Source organism: Bos taurus, chromosome 23, assembly GCF_002263795.3.
Source record: "Bos taurus isolate L1 Dominette 01449 registration number 42190680 breed Hereford chromosome 23, ARS-UCD2.0, whole genome shotgun sequence".
Lineage (NCBI taxonomy): Eukaryota > Metazoa > Chordata > Mammalia > Artiodactyla > Bovidae > Bos > Bos taurus.
This window is the reverse complement of record NC_037350.1, coordinates 32,852,023-32,877,486: the sequence shown is the minus strand read 5'-3', so window position 1 is coordinate 32,877,486 and position 25,464 is coordinate 32,852,023. Positions and strand designations below refer to the sequence as shown.

Here is a 25,464-nt window from a genome sequence, read left to right as displayed (position 1 = left end):
TGCACATAGTTTTTCTAACAGAGAAATGTGATAGAAGGATCAGAAAAGAATTTCAAGTATAAAAATAATTACATTTTTAAGAAGGGAAATTGTCCCAAACTTGGGCTGAAGTAGACCTTTGTTGTGTGGTAGGAACAGCAGCACCTTATGGATGTATCTAACATTTCTAATAAAATGTGCCATCGGTTTCCTGATAGATTTTCATGAGATAAGTATAATTCTGGGACTTCTGTGGTGGCGCAGTTGATAAGACACTTGTCAATGAAGGGGACATGGGTTTGATCTCTGGTCCAGGAAGATCCCTTATGCGGCGGAACAACTAAGCCCCTGCACATAACTACCCAGCCCGCGCTCTAAAGCCTGTGCTCCGCAACAAGAGAAGCCAGTGCCGTGAGAAGCCTGTGCATTGCAACTAGAGAAAAGCCCTGGGGCAGCAATGAAGACCCAGCACTGCCATAAACAAACAAATAATAATTTAAAAAGAGTCCTTCTAGAATATTGATTTATCCTACCTGCCTGACTTACATACTAAGCTAAGATACTAATGACCTTAAACTAGAAATTCTTTTTTAAAAAGTCTAATCGGCTATATACCAATACAAAACGTTTTTGGTGTTAAAAAAAATAAAAAGTCTATTATGTTAACGATCATCTAAATTACGTGGCTGTATATAAATGACATCATTTGTAACTTTTAAAACTAATAACATCTTTTAGATATATGAAGGTACACAGTTTTCTGAAATGTACTTTGGGTTTTCTAGACAGTTAAAGATGCTGGTGCAAGTTAAGTACAGCAGGCGTCGAGGACCCAGTAAAGCTATGGAATCTGGAGCGCATGGTGTCTGGGCATCTGCAGAGGGAGGGCCCGGGAGCTCCATTCATTTGCATGTACTGTTTTTGTGGGCTATGATCTATTCATCATCTCCTGACTGGTTTCTTTTTAGCTTCAGAATTTCTTCTCCTCCAGGATAGCAACAAAAGTAAGGAGCTGAAATTTGGGACTTTCTGTATTCTGATTTTGGCTAAATGTGTTTGAAAACTCTTCCCAGTTTTCAAACTGGGCTTCCCTTTAATAGATATGTCTCCATGACCCCTGATTATACAGAGGACAGAAAAACAATCTGGGGAAAGAGTTCTTTCAAAAACCACACTGAAGGAAGGAAGGAAGCGGAAAGAAAAGGAAGCATGACGCTAAGGGAAGAATATTTTTCTTTGGGGAGGAAAGTACCTCCAGATTGTATTTTTTTTTTTTTTAAGGTTCTGTGGGAGGATACCCAAAACACTCCTTGATTTGAAATGTCAGCCTTCCTGAATTTCAGAAATCTGGCTCTGGGTGCTATATGAACACAGCAGGGCAGAAGCAGGCCCTGGATAAGCCCTCGGCACACTGAAACTGACTCCCAGGTTCCCGACTCACCTTAGATGAGCTTCAGACCTGCTGAAGCCACCCCGAAAGACCTAAATGAATTGAACCATTTGGATGGAGAAAATAGAGAATCACGGATGAAAAAATCACGACTCCTCCTTTGTTTCTTAGCAGGCTCCTTCCTCCGTTAGTGTTTTGTTTTGAAGTGTAAATCACAATTAAGAGGATCAGTGAAAACAAAGCCTGGTAAAAGGAAAGACGATCAATGCATCCTGTCTACTGAAAAAGAGTGCAGTCCTGTGCAGGAGGGACAAAGTTCCCATTTTCTAACTCTTTTTCATTGACTATTCTAAAGCCTTTGACTGTGTGGATCACAACAAACTGTGGAAGATTCTTAAAGAGATGGGAATACCAGACCACCTTATGTGCCTCCTGAGAAGCCTGTATGCAGGTCAAGAAGCAACAGAACTGGACGTGGAACAACGGACTGGTTCCAAATTGGGAAAGGAGTATGTCAAGGCTGTATATTGTCAGCCTGCTTATTTAACATATATGTAGAGTACGTCATGCGAAATGCCAGGCTGGATGAATCACAAGCTGGAATTAGGACTGCCAGGAGAAATATCAGTAACCTCAGATATGCAGATGACACCATCCTAATGGCAGAAATCAAAGAGGAACTAAAGAGCCTCTTGATGAAGGTGAAAGAGGAGAGTGAAAAAACTGGCTTAAAACTCAACATTCAAAAAACTAAGATCATGGCATCTGGTCCCATCACTTCATGGCAAATAGATGGGGAAAACAATGGAAATCATGACAGACTTTATTTTCTTGGGCTCCAAAATCACTACAGATGGCAACTACAGCCACAGAATTTAAAGACACTTGCTCCTTGGAAGAAAAGCAATGAAAAACCTAGACAGTGTATTGAAAGGCAGAGAAACACTTTGCTGACAAAGTCCGTATAATCAAAGCCATGGTTTTTCCAGTAGTCATGTATGGATATGAAAGTTGGACCATAAAGAAGACTGAGAGTTGAAGAATTGATGTTTTTGAACTGTGGTGTTGGAGAAGACTCTTGAGAGTCCCTTGGACAGCAAGGAGATCAAACCAGTCAATCCTAAAGGAAATCAATCCTGAATATACATTGGAAGGACCGATGCTGAAGCTGAAGCTCCAATAATTTGGCCATCTGATGCAAACGGCCGACTCATTGGAAAAGACTCTGATGCTGGGAAAGACTGAAGGCAGGAGGAGAAGGAGATGACAGAAGATAAGATGATTGGATGGCATCACTGACTCAATGGACATGAGTTTGAGCAAGCTCCGGGAGATGGTGAAGGACAGGGAAGCCTGGCGTGCTGCAGCCGTGGGGTCGCCAAGAGTTGGACACGACCAAGTGACTGAACAATAACAACAACAAACTCTTCTTCCAGGTCCCCAATCTAGCAACTTGACTGTGGTTTCAAAGCTTTTCCCTCTAAAGAAGTGGGGTATCGCCAGCCGCTTCCCTCCCTGAAAAGAGTGTGCCCAAAATATACCACTGAGCTGGTAGAGAAAGAGGGTGATCCAGTGCTGGTGCTTTATAGTTCACTGAGCTGCTCTGAACTTCAGTGGAAAAAACAGGGCTACCATTTAGTCTCTTGCCTCTAACTAAAAGAAAAAGCTAGCTGAAAGAGAAGGAGAAGAGGGAGAGAGAGAGGAAGAGGGAGGATGAGAGGGAGGAAGGGAAGATAGAGAGAGAAAAGATGAAAGAAAAGGAAGAGGAGAGGAGGGGGAGGAGGAGTGGGAGGAGGAGCAGAAGAAAAAGTCACTGTGACTCTAAATTCAGTACTTAACCATGGCCATAACCTGGAGCAGTGAGGGGATGAGCTGAGCTTCCTCGTCAGGGCAGCTCTCTCTGTCTCTCTCAAATTATTGCCCACGGGAATTTGTAGTTATTAATCAGCATGCACATTTCAAAAAAAATTTTCCTCTTTAATTGTGAGTTCAGGTTGCCCATGGAGAAATTTTGTTATGACTGAGGGACCTTTATTTTGAGGCATTGGGCTCCTCTTTCCTCTCCTCTCCATCCTACTCCCTCTGGTTCCTGCTCTCAGATTTCTCTTCAGCTGAGAGGTGTTAAAAAACAATCTATGGTTTGTTTCATCTCTTCACAATTGTGTCAATCCCTCTTACCTACCTCTTCAAAGTAAGACCATTTTTTTTTTTCCCTAGTGCTATATTGGGTGTGACAACAGGTTGAAAATGCCACCCATCCTCTCTCAGACCACAAACAGAGCTGAATCAGTGAACCTAGCCTTATAAACAAGGGCGTAGACCAGAGGAGGAGACCAAGACGTGATGAGGCCAGAGGAGGAGAAAGAAAGCAAGAAGAAAAAAGCACTGCAGCTTCTAGTGCAAGGTGAGCAGAAAGCAGCCAGCCCTTCAAACACACAGGAATCAAAAGCGAAAACACAAGCCTCATGAAACTGTCCTGAGTGGGGAGGTTCTGAAAGTCATTTTCTACTGCAGGTTTGAGAGACTTCTTCCATTATCTTGAGCTGCCCAACAGCTATAAACCAAAATCCCCAAAAGTTCAGCCTCGGTATAGGGGAAGGGTCTCAGTGGAAAGGGTCTCCGTGCTCCTCAGATAACCTTCCAGTCAGGTTTTGTGAAGTAGTTCTGTTGGGCCAGGCTTCTAGTCATTCCGTCAGCGAAGAAGCAAGCAAATTTGGAGAAAATGGGTCAGGGGTAAATAAATGGATGTGAGTAGGTAGGCTTTGTCCTGTGTGGACATGGCAGAAACAGTATAAATGTCAACTTCCTGTCTGCTAATATCATGAAAACCTGGAGTGGTGGTGGGGTGACAGGCAGCTGCTTCCTGAACCACCTTGAGGTGGAAGAAAGGCCCCCAGAGGTTAGCGAGAGTTGAGGAGGACAGTCACCCTTGCCCTCGGTGGGGGCAGGGGGTGGCAGCCCCAGTCCACCCCATGGAAGGGTAGCCACTGGGAAAATGTTAAACTCTCAGCTGATAGGTGAGATCATTTCTCATAAAATTTCATCCAAAATTTCATCATTTTAACAAAGTACAAAAAAAAAAGAGGAGGTGTCAAGGACTGCATGTGGTGGGGTAGAGGGAGTGGAGGCGGAAGTTCTACTTCTTGACCTAAATGTGACCTGGTGGTAAAACCTGCACATGCAGCCAGCTGCCTGGTTCGTACACAGGGCTCGGGTGTTACGTTCAGAATCCTATACTCGTCCCTGATGTTCCCGCGGAGCAGGGTGCCGAGCCAAGCACCAGGTGTTCCTAGAATAGCACCTGGTGGTGTTTCTTTCACTGGACTGTCTCTAAGAAAAGCTTTTTGCAAAAGTATGAACTAATATTGATTACAGATATTATCTGATAATACTAATTCTGTTAAGCTCCTGTTTGGACCAGGTAACTCTGTGAGGGGAGAGGTAACGTGTGTTTAAAAGGAAGATTCTTTCTCTTTTCTTCCTCCCTCCCTCCTCACCCACAATCCTTTCCTCACCCTCGGGAAAATTTGGGCCCTGTTTCAGCTTTTGCACCTCCCTAGGGTCTCATGGTTTTCCTTATGAAGATAATTCTAATGCCAGTGAAGGCATGTTTCTCCTAAGGAATTGAGGAGTGTCTGTCACTTGTTCTTCCGAGTTTTTGATGAGGTAATTAAGAGAGTTCAGTATGACTGCCCTCAAGTTATCGATGGGAAGATTTAGGACAAAGGATCTAGGTCCTTAGGCAGCAGGCACACGTGATGGGCAGAGTTGCTAGAGCAAGTCAAAACACTTTCAAAAAACAGGTGAGTCAAGACTGGGGAAGCCATGCCAGAGAAGTTTTCAAGGAATGAATGAACTCTTCCACAAACATGAAAACATATTCAACTAAAAAAAAAAAAAAGCCCCACTGTGGAGATATCTCACAGGCAAGGGGGACAGAGTTGGGTGAATAGAGTTTGTTGCATTGGGGCTGATTTCTCAGAAATCTTTCATTTGCTATGCTAACCTCTGATATGTCATAGTACATAGCACAAGCAGACAACTCTACACAACAAGCACAGACGCTGCAGGATCTAGGTCATGTATTCATTTTTAATCCGGTCTGTTCTGCTAGACCGGGAGATTCCCAGAGGGCAAAGGTCAATAAGACCTTGGCGTCTTCATTTCAAGCCTAGTAGGAACCAGTGTTCCGCAGACATTTTCTAAATGAATGAGTAAAGGATTCCCTGAAGTTCTCTGATCTCACTGAGATCAGAGATTTTAGAAGGTTCCTATCAACGTGTGGGAGGACCCCGGGAGAGCAGCAGGTGGGCACTGGGTCATGTAGTGTTAGGATGGCTGGGAACAAAGCTCTGCCCATGAACGAACTTTAGCCCACTTCCCAATACAGGGTGGAAACACACGAGACCTGATCTGGTTTTGAACATTCGGAAGAACCTGTGTTGCAGACCCTGTGCCCTGGTGACAGAGGGACTGATTTTTCTCATGTAAATTAATTAGCTAATCCATGCATTTTACAGTTAAACAGATGTCTTACACAATGTTACCTGTCCACCACTAGAGGAGACATTGTCAGATTTTATTGACAAAGGTAAGACTTCCATAAAAGGATCCCCTTCGTGGTGTTTAATAAGGAATTCCAGAGCAAGTGTTTATAATAAATATTCCTCCACCACTTTGCCTCAGGCTTCTGCCCCTGAAGGTCTTTTTCTTGGTTCCTCTCTTCTTTTTAAACCATAAAATAAAACTATATAAAAGACTCTTAGTAGAAATATTAAAAACTGGTATAAGGGTAATTTCGTGGGAATGTTATGAAATTTTGGTGAGAAAAAGTTCAGACCTTCCTTCCTTCCTTCTTGTATTTTCTGGATAAGATTTTCGCTGGCCCCTACCTAACACACAGACTACTTTGCTTCAGTAGTAATATTTAGTTCCCTATTCTTTGCACTCACTGGGATAGATGGCACATGTGAACGGAACTTGTGGTAAAAATAACCTTGCCACAAAGGACTCCACCCCTGCTTACCTTCCGCTGGATCTAGTGGTAAATATGTAGTGAGTGGTAAATGGCAAGTTTCCTGTATTCTACAGTGTGCATTGCCACACCACTGTCTCCAGTGGAATGAGCTAGAATGAAAAATGTATGCCTCTTTTGAAATGTGATGAGGCAACATTGAATTCAGAAATAGGATGACTACATTTTCTGTGCTATATTGCACTCTTTTGCACAATATGAAAGAACATAACATGAGAAACCAACAAAGAAGGAAATAGAACAACTGAGGTTGTTGGCTGGGCAGGCTGCAAGGGAAAGAGCAGAAAATTAAATGCCCCACCTAGCTAACATCCTCTCGTGGGTGTTATTTCTGTCTCCAAGGCTCTGAAATGTGCCTCTTGTCCATTATTCTCTCCCATCATCCATCCATTCGTCTGTCCATCTATCCATCCATCCATCCACCCAAGATTCATTGGGCACCCTGCCATTCTAGCTGCTGGGAACACAGACTATCAGTGACATGCTGGTAAAGGTTAAAGAACTAGCTTCGGGGCGGGGTGAGGGGGAACTGATTGGCAGTATTTGTTGATTTTCATAGTGGAAATACCCCTACTGTGACTGATTTCAGGTTACCAACATGGATGGCATCACTGAACACAAAGCTGGGAAGTGACACACAGTAGCACACCATGATATTGTGTTTTAATCCTACAGGTATAATAGATGCAGAAACCTCAAGTGTACAGGTATTCATTAGTTATATGGGGGTAACTAGGAAGTGATAAGTTTTGGGTAATTGTTAAGTTTGTTGTCAATATATTCAATTGTACATTTATGTAACTTAACTTTATATAACAGCTGTTTGTAAGGATCAGCTCACAACATTTCTGAAAATTTAACAATTGACTTTTGCTAACAGGCCTGAGTTGGCTTTAGCATGACACTGGACAGAGAAATGTAATGTTGGCTGTCCGCTTTGTGAGAGCCTTTTTTGGTCTGGGAAAGAAGATGTACACATATGTAAATAATTAGTAACCCTATACTTGATGTGGTGTCACAGCAGGGGAAATGCTGGGTATTAGAATTAGTGGGGAAGCACAGTAAGACACCCCCCACCACCTGGAATAAAATTACCTTGAGGAGAGCGTGATGACCTGAATTCAACACAAGCACCAGAATACACAGAGTGGGGTTGGTTTGAACTCAGCATGTGGCTCTTTCTTTTTCAATAATATTTTCTATCTCTACTCAGTATCTTCAGACCTAAACACCCTGGCACAATTGTTATCCTTGGCAGGGTGTTGACTGGGCAATGGAAAACAAGCCGAGACACCCCAGCAGGGTGGGTGAGTACTGGGGCGATCAAGGACCCCTTACCCGGTGATCAGGTAAGAGGTGTCATCTGTTGAACTGTGCAGGCCCTGTCTTCAGCAGCGACACCGCATGGCAACAAAATGAACAGCATGAATTGGATTGATGACGTCTTCCAATTCCCACAATTCCTGGCATTGATAGCAAAATTTATGCCCTTTGGAAGGAGAAAGTCCCTGAGATTTTTAGACAGTTTGGTAGCTGGCCAGAACTTAAGAGGTTTCCTCCTAATGTGGCGTATGTGGACTTAATAGCCAGGAAAAAAAAAAAAACAAAACAACACAACTAGGCTCTGTGACTGTCTATATTCTGATTTAGAGAGCAGGTTATAAGTGACAATCTACCACGTGTGTGTACGTGCACTTAGAGAAAAAGATGGTGGCCAAAATGTTAACAAGTGATTCCCTCTGGATGACAAGTTCTGCAGAGGGTTTACTTTTGTTTGCACAATTTAATAATTTCATGTTGTTGTTTTTTTCAAAAATTAATCGGTAGCTCAGTGGGTAAAGAATCTGCTTGAAGTGCAGGAGACCTGGGTTTGATCCCTGGGTCAGGAAGATCCCATGGAGAAGGAAATGGCAACCCACTCCAGTATTCTTGCCTGGAAAATCCTATGGATAGAGGAGCCTGGTGGGCTACAGTCCATGGGGTCGTAAGAGTCAGACACAACTTAACAACTAAAGAGAGAGAGAGAAAGACAAGAGAAGTTAAAGATGGAAATTTAAAATACAACCATAATCCCAACAGCTGGAAATAACCACAGTTGGTATTTTGGTGCATGACCTTCTAGACCTTCTCCTATGCATGATATTTTCCTTTGTCACCTCTCACCAGCCTTAGGCTAGACTGTCTCTATTTCCTGACCTGCACTTCTGAGCACTAAGGGCCACAACAGTTCATACTATTATTGTAAACTTTTTAATACGGTAAGCCTTTCATCTCAGCTCACACATTGTTTAAAGATATATCTCTACTCAAGAGGGAGGAGATAAACTTATACACATATCTGATTCATGTGGTACAGCAGAAACTAACACAACATTGTAAAGCAATTATATGCCAATTTAAAAGATGACAAAATAATAAAAAGATACATCTCTAATCAGCCCCTTTTCATTCCCCACAGCTATTTCAAAGTTTAAGTCATTCTTTGTATCTTATTTCTTATTTCAGAGAAAATACAGACCATCTGTACATTAAATAAGTATTTTTCACACAATGTAAATTATTCTGTAAATACTATTTTATAAATCTTTTTCCTCTTACAATAGATGATGAATATTTCTTGCACGACTGCAAATAGTCTCCTACAATGAGATTTTATAATAATTTTTGAAACTTAAAAAATATTTTTATTATTTTAAAAGCAGTAAATGCTCATTGTAGAAAAAATAGAAAGTACAGCTAAAAGGAAGAAAAATGAAATACCTATAACCCCATCTCAGATGTAACCATTGGACATAATTTTATATATGTCTATTTTATTAAAATACGTTCAGTCACTACAAAGATATGTTGTATAGCACAGGAAATATAGCCAATATTTTATAACTTTAAATGGAGTATAATCTATAAAAATATTGAATCACTATGTTGTACACCTGAAATTAATATAGTATTGTAAGTCAACTATACTTCAATTAAATATATATATATATATGTAAAACTACAAGAAAAAATAGGTTCTGTTAGGTATCACTCTATGTCATTTTTGATATGTGAATCTTATCTCATTGAATTCTCATAACACATTGTATAGTTGCTATTATGATGACAGTCTCCATTTGCTAGATGAGGTGACCCAGGTTCTAAGAACTAAGTATACTATCCAAATTTACATCACAGTAACCAACAGAATTAGGATTTGGATGGAGGCAGTCTGCCTCTGGAGGCTGAGTTCCTAACAACTCATCTACAGAGCTCTAATAGAGCTCTTATAGAGAACATCTCCCCATGTTAAATATTTAATGAGAAATATTACTTTAATATTAGCATGGAAGCATATACACTACCATATGTAAAACAGATAGCCAATGGGAATTTGATGTGTGACACAGGGAGCTCAAACCTGGTGCTCTGTGACAACCTAGAGAGGTGTGGGGACAGGAGGGAGGTTCCAGAGGAAGAGGACATATATATACCTATGGCTGATTCATTTTGATGTGTGGCAGAAACCAACACAATATTGGGAAGCAACTATCCTTCAATTAAAAATAAATAAATTTTGAAAAAAGAAGTATTACTTTCTATGTCACGCTTATAGAGATCTATTATACCCGACAATCAGACAAATACTAAGTTTTGTTTACACATAGTTGTTTTAAGATTTTCATTTTCCATTCATAGTTATGTGCAAAATTACTTATATGCTGTGGATAAATTCTCAATTCAGCTTCTTCCAAATGGTAACCAGCCCTCCAAGTTTTATTCATTGAGTAACCTTTCTCCAGTGATTTAACTGCTACCTTTGTTCTTGCTTCTATCTTCTCTTGCTTTCCCTGAAACTTGTTTTATTTAGTATTTGCTATCTCTCCTGGATCTTGAAAATCTAAACTAGCTTTGAGTTTTCTGTATATTTACTTGGTGACTTGATTGCTATACTTGTTCATTCAACGATACTTATATGGAATACAACAGTAAATAAGATTTTAAACATCTCTAGAGGCTTAAAGTCTAGATTTATTATGTGCCAGGCAATGTTCTTAATGATTTAGAAATATCTCATCTAACCCTTATAACAAGGCAATAAGGTAGGTACTTTTTTTTTTAGTCTCCAGTTTTCATATGAAAACATGAAGAAGTTAAGTAGCTTGCCTAAAGTCTCTTAGCTGGTAAATAGGGGGTTGGGGTAAGTCAATAGTCAATTTCCATTTAATGCAATAAATGTTATTTATTATGGGGAAGTACAGGGTTCTGTGAGAGCTCTTAGCAAGGGCCGTGAGAGTCAGGAAAGACTTTCAGAGAAAGAGACATCCAAATGATTCCTAAAGAATGAAGAGTAGACTGAACAGAGACTCCTGATGGGAACTGCGAGTGGTGAGAGGGAGGTGGGGGTAGAAATTGTTAAGCTGGAGAGAGCCACAGTATAAAGTCCTAGAAAAGAGAGCAATAGAGAATGTTATGTAATAGAAACTGAAAGAAATGATGTGTGGTTGGGACAGAGGGTGGGGTAGGGTAGGAGGGACGTGAAAGGTCCTGGGGTTGGAAGGGTCAACAGAAATACATCATCTTGTGAGTCCCTTTACAGAAATCTAACTGCAGTTAAATATCAGAGGAGACAGAGAAGGGTTTTAAGCAGGAGAAAGGTTAGCTGCTAGGTAGAGGATGGATGTCAAGGAGGGCAAGAGTGTGGGCAGAGTCAACTGTTTAAGGGTTCTCAATGGCACCCCACTCCAGTCCTCTTGCCTGGAAAATACCCTGGGCAGAGGAGCCTGGTAGGCTGCAGTCCATGGGGTCGCTAAGAGTCAGACACGACTGAGCAACTTCACTTTCACTTTTCACTTTCACGCAATGGAGAAGGAAATGGCAACCCACTCCAGTGTTCTTGCCTGGAGAATCCCAGGGACGGGGGAGCCTGGTGGGCTGCCATCTATGGGGTCGCAGAGTCGGACACGACTGAAGCGACTTAGCAGCAGCAGCAGCAGCAGCAACAATCTAGGTGAGAAATGATGTCGCTTGTAGAGCAGTAGAAATGAGATGAAGAGAAACAAACAGGTGGATTCAGATGTTTCCTCTAAAGGAGTTTGACTCCTTGAACTTGTTTCACTGTTTAGAGAAACAGTGAAAAGAAGGGGATTCAGTGATTACAGTCTGGCCCTTGACTTAACCTAGTAATTCTCCCATATTACCATCTACGGCTTTGGTTCAAATGCAGATAATAAACAGACTAGACTTCCCTGGTGGCTCAGTGGTAAAGAATCTGCCTGCCAATACAAGAGACACAGGTTCGATCCCTGGATTGAGAAGAACTCCTGGTGAAGGAAATGGCAACCCACTCCAGTATTCTTGCCTGGGAAATTTCATGGTCAGAGGAGCCTGGAGGGCTACAGTACATGGGGTTGCAAAAGAGTCAGACATGACTTAGCAACTAAACAACAAGTAACAATAAGACTTAATATGCAGAGGGGAAAAGATAACTTGTCTAGAGTTACACAACCTGACATCCTCCTTCACCACTCACTAAACCCTTATTGAGGGAGATCTGCAAAGTTTATAGATGTGGGAAATGTTAAGTACATTATCTCTAGTGGTGGGATTAGGCAAATTAAAAAAATTTTGCAGCTTTATTGAGATATGTTTTGTATACCATAAAATGTACCCATTTAGAGTATTTGGTTGAATGGTTTTGGGTATATTCAGAGTTGTGCAACCATTACCACAACCTAATTTTAGAACACATTCAATATCTCAAAAAGAAACCCTGTACCAGTAAGTAGTCACTCCCTATTCAAGTTTTTGCACTTCACCCAGCCTCAGGCAACCATTTAGCTACTTTCTGTAGAAATGGTGGGATTTTTCTATTCTGGACATCTCACATAAATGCCATCATATAATATGCAGTCTTTTGTGGTTTGCTTCTTTCACTTAGTGTAATGTCTTCAAGGTCCATTCTTGTTAAAACATGTAACAGTACTTCATTCCCTTTAATGGTTGAATGACATTCCATTGTATGAATGCACCACGTTTAATTTATACATTTATTAGTTAGTAGGCATTTGAGTTTATTCTACTTTTTGAGAAGATTGCAGCCGTGAACACTGACTGTATACCTTTTTGTGTGGAACTGTGTTTTCCAAAGCCACACCGTTTTATATTCCCACCTGCAATGTGTGACAGTTTCAGCATCTTTGCATCTTCTTTAATACTTGCTATTGTCTGTCTTCACATCCCAGTGGGTGTAAAGTGGTATCTCACTGTAGATTTGGTTTGCATTTCCCTAACAACTAATGATGTTGGGCAGTTTGTCATTGGCTATTTGTAGATATTCTTTAGGTAAATGTCTAGACAAATTCTTGGCCTATTTTAAAAACTGGGTTATTTATCTTTGTAAGCATTCTTTACATATTCTAGACACAAGCCCCTTATGGGATGTGTGATTTGCAAGTATTTTCTCCTATTCTGTGGGTTATATTTTATTGATGGTGTCCTTTGATACAGAAAATTTTATATTTTGATGTAATTAAAATTTTTCATTTGTTTGTTTACCTGTGCTTTATAAGAAACCATTGCCTAATCCTTTAGTCATTAAAGGATTTAAATCCTTTAATGTCATTAAAATTTGTTCCTACGATTTCTGCTGGGAAATCTGTAGCTTTAGCTTTTACATTTAGGCTAAGGTCCAAATTGAGTTAGTTTTTGCATATTGTGTAAGGAAAAAGTCCAACTTCTTTCTTTTGCATGTGGTTATTCAGCACCATTTGTTGAAAAATTCCCCCATCTGAACTGTCTTGGCATGCATAGTTTTATTCTTTATACTTTCCTTCCCCAAATTACCGAAAGACAGTAAGAAAGAACATCAAATCCACAATTCTCCTCCTTTTAATAGAAAAAGCAGTAGCTCATTAGAAACAGCATATGATCCAAACATTTCAGTTGAGTTGAATTTAGCTGGGGATCCTTTCTGACATAAGATCAAGTCATTCCTTTATCTTTTCCTCCCTGTGAAAACAGCCAGTCTCCTCTCAAGTCCTGCTGTTTTAGAGTTTATGAGAACAGAACTAAGTAATACTGAATTTCAGTGTAAAAGTAAAGTGAAGCTCCTTAAAAATAGCTAATAATTCCCTTAAGGATGTTATGTGTCAGATACGTGGGAGAAGTTACTCTTGTGTTGGTGTAGGAAATAAATGTAGTTTAGCTCCAGGAGTTATTTGATTATAATGCCAATTTTAAAATCTTGTCCAGGTTTCTGGAGAAGCACATACTGTTTGGTATTACACATGTGCCAAATGAAACTTTAAATGCTGAACTCCCTCCTCAGAGGACATTGCTTGTATCAGTCAACTGTATCAGTCTTTGGTGAGAGTATCTTGGTAACAGGTAACACTGTTAATGGTTTCACCCAGTGAGATCTTTTGGGAAAAAACTTAAGGAAATACTCTAGGAGTAGAAAAACTACATACAAAGATATGTTATTTACTATAGGCAAAAGTGGAAAAATATCTCAATGCCCACAAAGCAGGTGAGGGATAAATAAACTAGGTTCTACAGTGAAATAGAATGCTAAATAATAACTGTGGTCTGATAGTCACATGAATGCACATACTAAATAATGTTGAAGTGAGCAAAACAGAATTTGCACATACACCTTAATTGAAAATGGTCTAAGGATGGATGGATGCTGACAAAGCTTAAAACTAATATAATATTAAAATCCATTTGATCTTTTTGCACAGAAAAAAAAGGCTACTTGAATGTAAAGTGGAAATAAAATTCTTTCTGAAAGCCAAAATAAGCAACTTTTATAAGCATAAGATAAGTAAAACAAAATAAATCTCTTTTTCTTAGTTATTTCCCAGTTTGTCGAATCCTTATTTTGATAGCTAGGAAGAAAGAATACAACTTTGGAAAGAAGAAAGTAAAGATTTCTCAGAATTTGGCTATTGAGAATTCTCATTCCCAAGAAATGCAATCCATGCCTTAATGGAGCATTATTTCTTTGATGTTGATGAATTACATTACGAATGTGTCTGCAGAGAGTTTGGGGTGAGAAAAAGTTTCAGTTGGGGATACAGGGAGGTATGCTAATTTACTGGGGCTGCTGTAGCAAAATACTAACACCACAGAAATGGATTCTCTGCTGGTTCTGGAGGCTAGAAGTCTGAAGTCAAGGTGTTGGCAGGACTCTGAGGGGAGCCTGTTCCATGCTTCCTCCCAGCTCCTGGGGACTCCCGTCAGTCCTTGGCGCTCCCTGGCTTGCAGACACATCATTTCAATCTTTGCCTCTGTCGTTACATGGCACTCTCTCCCTGTGTCTCTGTATCTTCTAAAAGTGTATGGATTACAGGCCCACCCAGTATAACCAATATAACCAATCCAGTATAACCTCATTTTAACTAATCATACTTATAATAACCCCATTTCCAAATATGGTTACCACCTGAGGTACTGTGTTAGGACTTCAATCTTTTGGGGAAGACAAAGTGAGTGATAGTTGTTCAGTCATGCCCAACTCTTTGCAACCCCATGGACTGTAGCCTGCCAGGCTCCTCTGTCCATGGAATTCTCCAGGCAAGATTACTGGAGTGGGTTGCCATTTCCTTCTCCAGGGGATCTTCCTGACCCAGGGATCCTGCATTGCAGGAGTCTTTACCATCTGAGCCACCAGGGAAGCCTACTACTATTAAGAGACATTTCTAAGTTTGAAGACAGGTCAACTTAAAAAGTATCAGCAGATACATGCTTGACTTTATCTTATAATCTATAGACAATACAGTCGAATATGTAATGAATCCATACACCTCTTCCAAAGGAATACCCAAGACAGAAGGGAGGACAAAATTCAACCCTTAACAGGTGGCCATGGAAATATTATTCTGATTCATTCCAGAATGTTCTCAGAACAAAATCTAGGCCCGTGACAGGTCCTAGGAGTATCCACTCAGGAAAAGTAGTTGGTAATGGGGGATTAACTCAACATTCAGAAAACTAAGATCATGGCATCCAGTCCCATCACTTCATGGCAAATAGATGTGAAACAATGGAAACAGTGACAGACTTTATTTCTGGGGCCTCCAAAATCACTGCAGATGGTGACTGCAGCCATGAAATTAAAAGACGCTTGCTCCTTGGAAGAAAAGCTATGACCAACTTAGACAGCTTATTAAAAAGCAGAGACATTACTTTACCAACAAAGGTCCGTCTAGTCAAAGCTATGGTTTTTCCAGTGGTCACGTATGGATGTGAGAATTGGACTATAAAGAAAGCAAAGCACCAAAGAATTGATGCTTTTGAACTGTGGTACTGGAGAAGACTCTTGAGAGTCCCTTGGACTGCAAGGAGATCTAACCAGTCCATCCTAAAGGAAATCAGTACTGAATATTCATTTGAAGGGCTGATGCTGAAGCTGAAACTCCAATACTTTGGCCACCTGATGCAAAGAACTGACTCATTTGAAAAGACCCTGATGCTGGGAAAGATTGAAGGTGGGAGGAGAAGGGGATGACAGAGGATGAGACGGTTGGATGGCCTCACTGATGCAATGGACATGAGTTTGAGTAAGCTCCAGGAGTTGGTGATGGACACGGAAGCCTGGCGTGCTGCAGTCCATGGGGTTGCAAACAGTCGGACACGACTGAGCAACTGAACTGAACTGAATGGGGGATTGGTCCTATGAGAGTAGGATCGATTGCTCTAATAGACTGCTGACTATTCTTCCTGAGAGGGTGGCCTCACTTCTGGCTGACCAAGGAAATAATGGTTAAGCCTGATGCGTGAAGACAGATGGAGGCTATCGCAGGGGAGCTTCTCTTTCCTGGATTCTGTATTTCCATGTAGAGGGACACACAGTAGAGAAATGCCCCTGTCCTCATCCCGCCCTCATTCAGCCTTCTCAGTGGAGGAGGAGTGACTGAGTTCATCGGTGAATTTGGAAGATGGCTCTGAGCATGCTCCAACCATCCTCTTTGTCTCCTCTTTAGAGCCAGCTGCCTCTATGTCCTCTGTTCTTCCACACACTAAACTGTCCTAGGGCAGTGTCCCATGGGGGGGGCTAGCAGTTGTCCAGTGCTGCTTATGACCGGGCGGGTAAGTCTGCCCAGTTCTGGGGAGGAGGGAGGATGGAGATTAACCCATCACTTGGCCAAGAGATCTAAGCCACACTGTCCAACCTGGTCTTTGTCTACATTGGAAATGTGTCTGCATTTCCTGTAGTACAGGTGTTATTTTGATTTTCTTCTGCCTATTTTCTCTAAGTTTCATATGGTTCTAAATTCAGAGGGGGAAAAAAAAGATGCCTCTCTAGGTTTCTTGCACCTCCAGAAAAGGATGCACTTAGCTCATCTGCAGATGCTCCCTCTGCACCAAGATACCAGATGTGACAGACATAAGGGAAGAATATGGAGGATGCCTGTTATTAACCTCCATCTCCCAAGCCCTTCCTCGTTTCACAGTCATGAGTGAGGGGCAGGATGTGCTAAAGCCCCAAAAGGGGCAGTGGTGAGAATAAGAGGATGCTTTGTCCATTTCTAGCTGCTTTTGTGCCCATTTATCAATCAGCAAACATTTAAGGAGAGTCTGCTCTGGGCAAGGCGCCATCCTAGTCCCCACTGGGAACACAAAGAACCGTAAGGCAAACAAAGTCCATCCTCAACAGATTTACAGTCTTGTTGGAGAAACAAGGCACATAAAAAAGACAAGTTACAAAACAAGACAGGATGTGGTCAGTGCCAGTGAGTTTTACAGGCAGTGAAAGAGCCATGAAAATTCAGAGGAAGAACACTACGGAACACTTTGAACTGATAAGAAACTAGGGAGACTTGTAGGAGAAGGGAGTATTCCAGGCCAGGCAAACTGTGTGTGAAAAGTTAGAATGTTCAAGATATTTTAGCAAGCAATTGGAGCAAGGTTTAAGGAGTCCCTGCTCTGTGAAGCCAGGGGATGAGGTGGATACAGGATAATGTGGTTGTCAAGAGAGTGGGCTCTGAAGTCAAATGTGTAGACTGGAACTCCAGCTTGGACTCATCGGGCAGCTCTAGGGCAAGTCATTAAAGTCTATAAGCTTCAGTTTCCCCATCTGTGTGCTAGGTGCTGAGGTTACAACACTAAGTAACAAAAGTCCTATTTAATATTTTGTGCTTACTGTATGGCAGGGGTGCTATTTTAAGAACTTTATGTATTAATTTATTTAATCTACACAGTAACCCAGGAAAGTGGGTGCTTTTATTAGCCTTGTTTTATAAATAAAGAGGGCTTCCTTGGTGGCTCATATGATAAAGAATCTGCCTGCAATGCAGGAGACCAGGTTCAATCCCTGGAGAAGGGAAAGGCTACCCACTCCAGATTTCTTGCCTGGAGAATTCCATGGACAGAGGAGTCTGGCAGGTTACAGTCCATAAGGTTGCAAAGAGTTGGACACAATTGAGCAACTAACACTACCACTATAAATGAAGAAAGTGTGGTCCAGAGAGGTGAATCTCCTTGCTCTAGGTCTTACAGCCCACAAGGAGCAGAGGCGGGATGCCCACCTGAGCAGTCTGGTGCCAGAACCCATGCTCTTAACTCATTGTGTGAACTGGCCTTTGAGGTGGAAGGTTCTCAAAGGGTGTGGCAGGGCAATATGCAATGGCATACATAGTGCGGTAATGACCTTGAGCACCAGATAAGGAAAATAAGAATATCGTGCAACTGGAATTCTTTTCCATCTACTGTTTTGCTGGTTAAATAAGTTGCTTTGGACTTATAATTATAGGTTCCATGTGGCCACTGAAGGCCTTGCAGGAGAGACAAATAAAAAAACTATTTTAGGATTGTTCTTTTTGTGACATAAATTGTGGTTTGGCGAAAAGAGAGTTTGGAGGTAGCGGGCACTAATTATAAGGGATGATAAGGCCTGTATCTAGGGCAGGGGCTGTGGGAATAAAAACTAAGGGAATAAAAACCTATTTGAAAGATGCTAAAAGGAAGAATATTAGCATCATTTAACAATACTTAATATACTAGTCTGTCATAATATTTATGACAGATACAGAGTTGTGGTTTTTAAAGGACTCTGCAATCTCTAATTAATTAATCTAGTCAACATGCCAAGAGACATCGTTAATTGTTAAAGGAGGCAGTTGATCTCAAGAAAGCATAGTTTTCTTTCATAGTCCATCTTTTTATTTGGTTTTCATGGTATTATACATTGCCTGAGAGAGGTGAGAGAAAAGAGACTTCATGTTTGCTTACTGTGCTAAGTTTTGAGACTACTTAAAGAATAGCATTTGAGAAAGGGTAACCTAGAGCTAAAACAGGAGATTGTCCATGGGTGGATGTAAAAACGTGACAATTCTGGCCACATTAGTTCTATGAAAACCTCACAATTTAGAGAATGAAGTACATCCGTTAATCTTCAAGAGCAATATTAGAAAAGTCAATAGCTGCATTTGCTTAATGTTTTAGGATTCAGTGGTCTGGAAATGGAAGAATGGTTCATAATACCTCTGTTCTGTTTGAGGCCAGGTGGGAGAGAATTTGAGCTCCAAATTCCACTGGGGCAGGAATATCTAGTCCTCCAACATTTAACTCCTTCCTTGGTTGGCTCTGGAGACCTCAGTAGAGGAGGCCGGAAGGTTTTGTGGGTTCGGACATGAACATCTTTGGGGGAACCATCATTCTGCCTACCTTGGAAGGAGAAATCTTTAGGTCATTCAGTCCAGTTAAGACGGGGAATGCTTTTACAAATTATCTGCAGATCAGTGATTTTTCAAGACTGCTTTATTGTAAAATAAAACATAAAGAAAAATATGCAAAACAAATATATAGCTAATGAATTAGTATAAGGCAGATACCACTGTAACTTCTACCGAGGTCTAGAAGTTAAACTTTGATGGCCACTGCCCAAACCCCTTCCTCCATATGCCCCTTCCCTACTCTAATCAGTAACCTTCAAAATCACTCATCACAATTCTGGATAAATTAATTTTCCTTTGTCTTGCAAGAGTTTCAAACTCTAGAAATTTGTAGGATCTCTGATTGTCACAACTGAATAAACTGAGTACTTGGAAACTTTTACACGATCAACTGCAGCATGAAGAAAATGATTGCCTCATGTAGAGAAACAGAATGGGATTAGGTGAAAGGCACAATAAGCAGTATATAATCTTTCTTTTTCTCCCTTGGCTCTGGTACAATTTCTTCTCTCTAGCTATGGAGAAGAAATAGAGCCTGTGAAGTCATGCTTCCCATCTCAAGTTCTCTGTGCTTTAAAGAGATCTTGATGCTCAAGATCTTAGCCTGGGACCCCTGAGGCATCAATCAGCACATAAAAGTCAGATGGACAGATTGCCATCAAGCTTTCTGCACAACCCACGCTAAGGCATCTTACAAAGCTCCTTATATAATGGCAGCAATAATAATATAATTAAAGTATACATATGATTGACTGAATGATTCTTTCTGGGAATAAAGCACTCAGCGGGGCAATTTCTTGGGGGAGTGGGAATGTTTTTCACACTTGAGCTACAGAAGTAAGTCACCACTGGGGAAATCACAAACCAGATATTTAATTGTCATTATACAAAATCTGCATGGAGTTTTATTGTCTTATCACCCTTATTAATATGGCATTAAGTTTACCAAATTACCTAACTCTAGCCCCAAATGTTTTGTTTAATACTGTGTTTTTGATTCCTGTATCAGACAGCTGGGATGCCATGTGCTGGGGCCCTGTCGAGATGGGAAATTATACATTTGATGATTATGAAATTGGGCTTGATTGATTTAATCACCGTAATCACTGGCATTGTGCAAATATGCAACCGGGAGGTTTTCATTCTGACAATTATGTACGATGAAGTCATGTTACACGGGAGGCTCATCCCTGTGTTTATTTCTGTCTAAATGGGAAGGAGGATGGAGAACTAGGCATGATCCAGGGTACAGCACTGTTGGGTGAGTCCACAGCCCACAGCCCACAGCCCAGGAAAGATAAGTTCAAGTAACCAGCTTGATGAAGTCACTGCGCTGTACCTGGCTCCCTCTGGATTTGGGATGCAAAGATTTTGTATCTAATTCAGTATGTGATTATGCCATTACCTCTCAAGGAGGATTAAAGGGCAGAGTATCTGGCACATGGTGGGAGCTCCCTGAGGTCTGCCTCTTTTCCCATGATGAGTCCTTTGGGGGAGTCCAGGGGTGGAGCTACTCCAGACCATCACCCTCCTCTGTAACCACCTGTTACCCTGAACACCCTGGGGAGAAGCCGGCTGGAGGGGCGTGAGTGCTTTCCTCCCTCCTGGCACTAGAGATGGTTCAAGTTATTGACCAAAGGAGTCATTGGGAAGTGGTACAGAATCAGGCAGGGGAGCTAGTCAGTCTTTGAGAAAGGCTTTGAGGAAAGCTAGCAAAGCCTACGCCAGTCTCATCATTATCAATCTCAGAACTCTGGCTGGGAAAGAAGCGTGCTGCAGCTCGGGAAATTGGCTCATTTTCACTGCGTTCTGGGGAGTGATTTGGGAGGAGGCTGTGTGTGGGAGGGTGGAAGTGGGCACTGAGAAGAGAGAAGGATGCAGGGGGAATCCTGGGACTAAGATATTGCCCAAAGGTAGTGTAACAGACAAAGACACCTGGTCTACTGCCACCACGCACGGAATCACAGTGGAAGGGAGGAGGACTCTGAAGACCACCTGCTCTAACCCCTTCATCTTGCTGCTGAGGGACTGAGACCTGGCAAGAGTGACGAGGATCACACAGCTGACAGGAAGGCAAGTGGTCTTTACAACACAGGTCTCCCAACATGTCTTGTACACGTTTCCCAGGTGACTTGCTACACTTACAAATTCGTTTACAACATCTAATTGGCCCCTCACTGCAACAAAAGATCCTGCATGCTGCACCAAAGACCTGAGGCAGCCAAATGAATGAATAACTAAATATTAAAAATACATATAATTGGCCCTTCTTTTAACTGGCATAAACCTTCCATTAGGGCGAAACTTTGCTGCATGAATTAAAGAATATACTAGTTATTTTCCTGTGAGCTAATATGAGATGTAATTTAATCCTCAAGGGAGCTCTGTAGGTAGGTATTTTCATTATTTTCTTTTATGGATGAAGATAATTGAAGATTCAGAGAAGGTACATGATTCAGAGATTAAATGTCAGGCCCTTGAATTGGAACCCAGGTCCTCAGAGTCCCCCAAGCCCCACGTCTCATCTGCAAGACCCCAGCCCTGTGACACGCAGTGAACTTTCGTACTTCACAGCTTGACCCCAGCCCTGTGACACACAGTGAACTTTCATACTTCACAGCTTGACCCCGCGCATCCAAGGTTGACTTCAATTGCTATTCCTATATCAAGGATTTGTATTCAGTTATCAAGCAGTAGCTTAAGGATTCTGAGCTACCACTGGCGCCAAGACGGAAGGCGAGCCCTCTCTCGCTTGGGGGGAGCATCTCTGGGGTATTTTCAGTGTCTGCTCCTGATAAGGTCACTCCTTGCTGAGCAGAAGCACTTTTTATACCCAACCTCCAGCCAGACGACCTGTGGATTAGAACCTTAGTCTGTAACAAATCCTTGTGCTTGCGGCTATATCAGTGGTTCTCAGCTGGGGCGATGGTGCTCCCCCAGTGTCTGGAGACATTTTTCATGGTCAAAAATAGCAGGTGGGGAATGGAAGGTTGCTACCGGCCTTTAATGAGAAGAGGGTAAGGATGCTGCCAAAACAAGCAGGACTGAGGTGAGGCATGTGAAGCACCTAGGATGCACGATTTAAGGAGGCACTTACTCTCAGAGTCATGCAAATGATGGACCAGTACTTGCAGGTCCCTGAAAGCAAGTGCCTCCTTAAACTGTGTGCCCCAGATGTCCCATTTCCTGCACCCCAGTCCCTGGCCTGCCATAAACAGTAGGCTGTCTTGATGCACAAGACAGCCTCCAGCAACACAGAGCTAGCCAGCTAACCTGCCGTAGAGCCCAGGATAAGAAACCCGAACTACATCAAGGTATCAATTGCCTGAACAATACTGAATAGGGTTACACCTTTCAGAGACAGTGCCTTTGACTCCTGCCTGCTTCTACAGGTGGCCAGTTACATCAGCTCATTGCTTTTCTTTCTCTTCAACCAGTTTCCCATCACTCAGTTCAGTTCAGTCGCTCAGTCATGTCCGACTCTTTGCAACCCCACAAATCGCAGCACACCAGGCCTCCCTGTCCATCACCAACTCCCAGAGTTCACCCAAACCCATGTCCATCGAGTCAGTGATGCCATCCAACCATCTCATCCTCTGTCGGCCCCTCCTCCTCCTGCCCTCAATCTTTCCCAGCATCAGGGTCTTTTCCAATGAGTCAACTCTTTGCATGAGGTGGCCAAAGTATTGGTGTTTCAGCTTCAACATCAGTCATTCCAGTGAACACCCAGGACTGACCTCCTTTAGGATGGCCTGGTTGGATCTCCTTGCAGTCCAACCATAGCCTTGACTAAATGGACCTTTGTTGGCAAAGTAATGTCTCTGCTTTTCAATATGCTATCTAGGTTGGTCATAACTTTCCTTCCAAGGAGTAAGCGTCTTTCACTTTCATGGCTGCAATCACCATCTGCAGTGATTTTGGAGCCCAAAAAAATAAAGTCTGACACTATTTCCACTGTTTCCCCATCTATTTCCCATGAAGTGATGGGACTGGATGCCATCATCTTAGTTTTCTGAATGTTGAGCTTTAAGCTAACTTTTTCACTCTCCACTTTCACTTTCATCAAGAGGCTCTTTAGTTCTTCTTCACTTTCTGCCATAAGGGTGGTGTCATCTGCATATCTGAGGTTATTGATATTTCTCCCGGCAATCTTGATTCCAGCTTGTGCTTCCTCCAGCCCAGCGTTTCTCATGATGTACTCTGCATATAAGTTAAAGAAGCAGGGTGACAATATACAGCCTTGACGTATTCCTTTTCCTATTTGGAACCAGTCTGTTGTTCCATGTCCAGTTCTAACTGTTGCTTCCTGACCTGCATATGGGTTTCTCAAGAGACAGGTCAGGTGCTCTGGTATTCCCATCTCTTTCAGAATTTTCCACAGTTTATTGTGATCCACACAGTCAAAGGCTTTGGCATAGTCAATAAAGCAGAAATAGATGTTTTTCTGGAACTCTCTTGCTTTTTCCATGATCCAGCGAATGTTGGCAATTTGATCTCTGGTTCCTCTGCCTTTCTAAAACCAGCTTGAACATCTGGAAGTTCATGGTTCACGTATTGCTGAAGCCTGGCTTGGAGAATTTTAAGCATCACTTTACTAGCGTGTGAAATGAGTACAATTGTGCAGTAGTTTGAGCATTCTTTGGCATTGCCTTTCTTTGGGATTGGAATGAAAACCGACCTTTTCCAGTCCTGTGGCCACTGCTGAGTTTTCCAAATTTGCTGGCATATTGAGTGCAGCACTTTCACAGCGTCATCTTTCAGGATTTGAAATAGCTCAACTGGTATTCCATCACCTCTACTAGCTTTGTTTATAGTGATGCTTCCAAAGGCCCACTTGACTTCACATTCCAGGATGTCTGGCTTTAGGTGAGTGATCACACCATCATGATTATCTCGGTCATGAAGCTCTTTTTTGTACAGTTCTTCTGTGTATTCTTGCCACCTCTTCTTAATATCTTCCCATCATTAGACAAGTTGTATACAGAGTTTTTGAGAGAACCTAGGTGTTCCAGGGCAACAGCTCTCAAATTTTAGCTTGCATCAGAATCATCTAGAGCTTGTTAAACCGCAGACCTCTGGGCCCCACCCCAGTGTCTCTGATTCAGTAAGTCTGGGGTAGGGCCACCTGGAAATGTCATTTTTGCACATGCTCCCAGGTGATACTGTTACTTCTGGTCCATTGACCACAGTTTGAGGACCATTATTCTAGGGCCTGGTTATGCAGAGTGGTCCAGGGACCTGGGAGTATCTGATCACCTGGGAGAAATTCAGATGCTCCAGCCCTCCCCTGTTGAGCTGCTATGGGTAAAAATCTGAATTTGCAAGTTAACAGATCGTGCACATTAAACTCTGAGGTGCTGGCCTCAGAAGCAGTGGTTCTCCCTTCTGGTTGTGCATTAGAACAACCAGAGGAAGCTCTTTGACTTACTGAGTGAAGAATCTTTATTCACTATTCTTTATGGGAGGGGCAGTTTTGAATCACTGGGTGTGGGGGTGGTGGGGGGTGGGGGGATGGGGGAGGTGAGACCCAGTGTACACTTGAATTGTCAGGGCGCCCACTAAGCCACCAGGCTGCAGTCTAAGGTGGACGGATAGGTCCAGGACCAGTGCTAGGATGGGTTTCGCTGACAAGGTTCCCTGTAACCTGCCCTGCCCTACTCTCCAACTTCACCTCCTTTCACTCTCTCTCCTACTTGCTCTGGAGAAGGCAATGGCACCCCACTCCAGTACTCTTGCCTGGAAAATCCTATGGGTGGAGGAGCCTGGTAGGCTGCAGTCCACGGGGTCGCAAAGAGTTGGACATTACTGAGTGACTTCACTTTAACCTACTTGCTCAGCCAAGCATCCGGCCACTGCCCCTCCACTATTTCTGTTCTTCCATCCTTCTGAGCTCACTCATCTCAGGACATTCCTACTTCAGGCTTCCCTTCCTGGAGAGACTTCCCCAGAGTCCCCTCCCACCGATCCCAGACAGCTCCTGGCTCCACTCTTTCTCTCCCACTGCCCTATCTGATCTTCTTCAAGGACTTGTTACTCTTACTAGGTGAAATTATCTATTGATTACATGTTTATCATCTGCCTCCTCCACCAGAGCAAGACAGAACTGCTTCACAGAGTAGGTGCTCAGTAAGTATTTGTGGGATAAACAAAATGAATTAGTTTGGGCATAGTTTTAAGGCTCAGAGTTCAAATGCCTTTTATAAGAGAGATAATCTTTGAAGTTCCTGGGTAGGAAGTTTGGGAAAAGAAGAGAGCTGAGGCAGGCAAGGCATGGAAGCTTCAGGGGAAAGAGAGGGCATAACCAAAAGGCCCTGTTGTTGGTGAGAGCAGAAGGAACCATGAAAAACAGAAACACCTAATCTGGATGTTTACTTTGTGAGGGATGTGTTGGAAATCCCTTA

At 42.2% G+C, this 25,464-nt stretch overlaps 1 protein-coding gene and 1 long non-coding RNA gene across 5 annotated transcripts in view; one reads left to right on the top strand and one right to left on the bottom strand.

Annotated features, from left to right (window-relative positions):
* Positions 1-25,464, bottom strand: part of RIPOR2 (RHO family interacting cell polarization regulator 2) — a 211,576-nt gene that overhangs the window by 120,849 nt on the left and 65,263 nt on the right. The window lies entirely within an intron of this gene.
* Positions 1,293-24,533, top strand: LOC132343637 (uncharacterized). Of its 2 annotated transcripts, XR_009492566.1 has the most exons (4): positions 1,293-2,805; positions 3,587-3,773; positions 5,890-6,891; positions 6,994-24,533. It is a non-coding gene; the product is annotated as an uncharacterized lncRNA (long non-coding RNA). The 2 variants fall into 2 exon arrangements; XR_009492565.1 differs by having other exon boundaries at positions 5,890-24,533.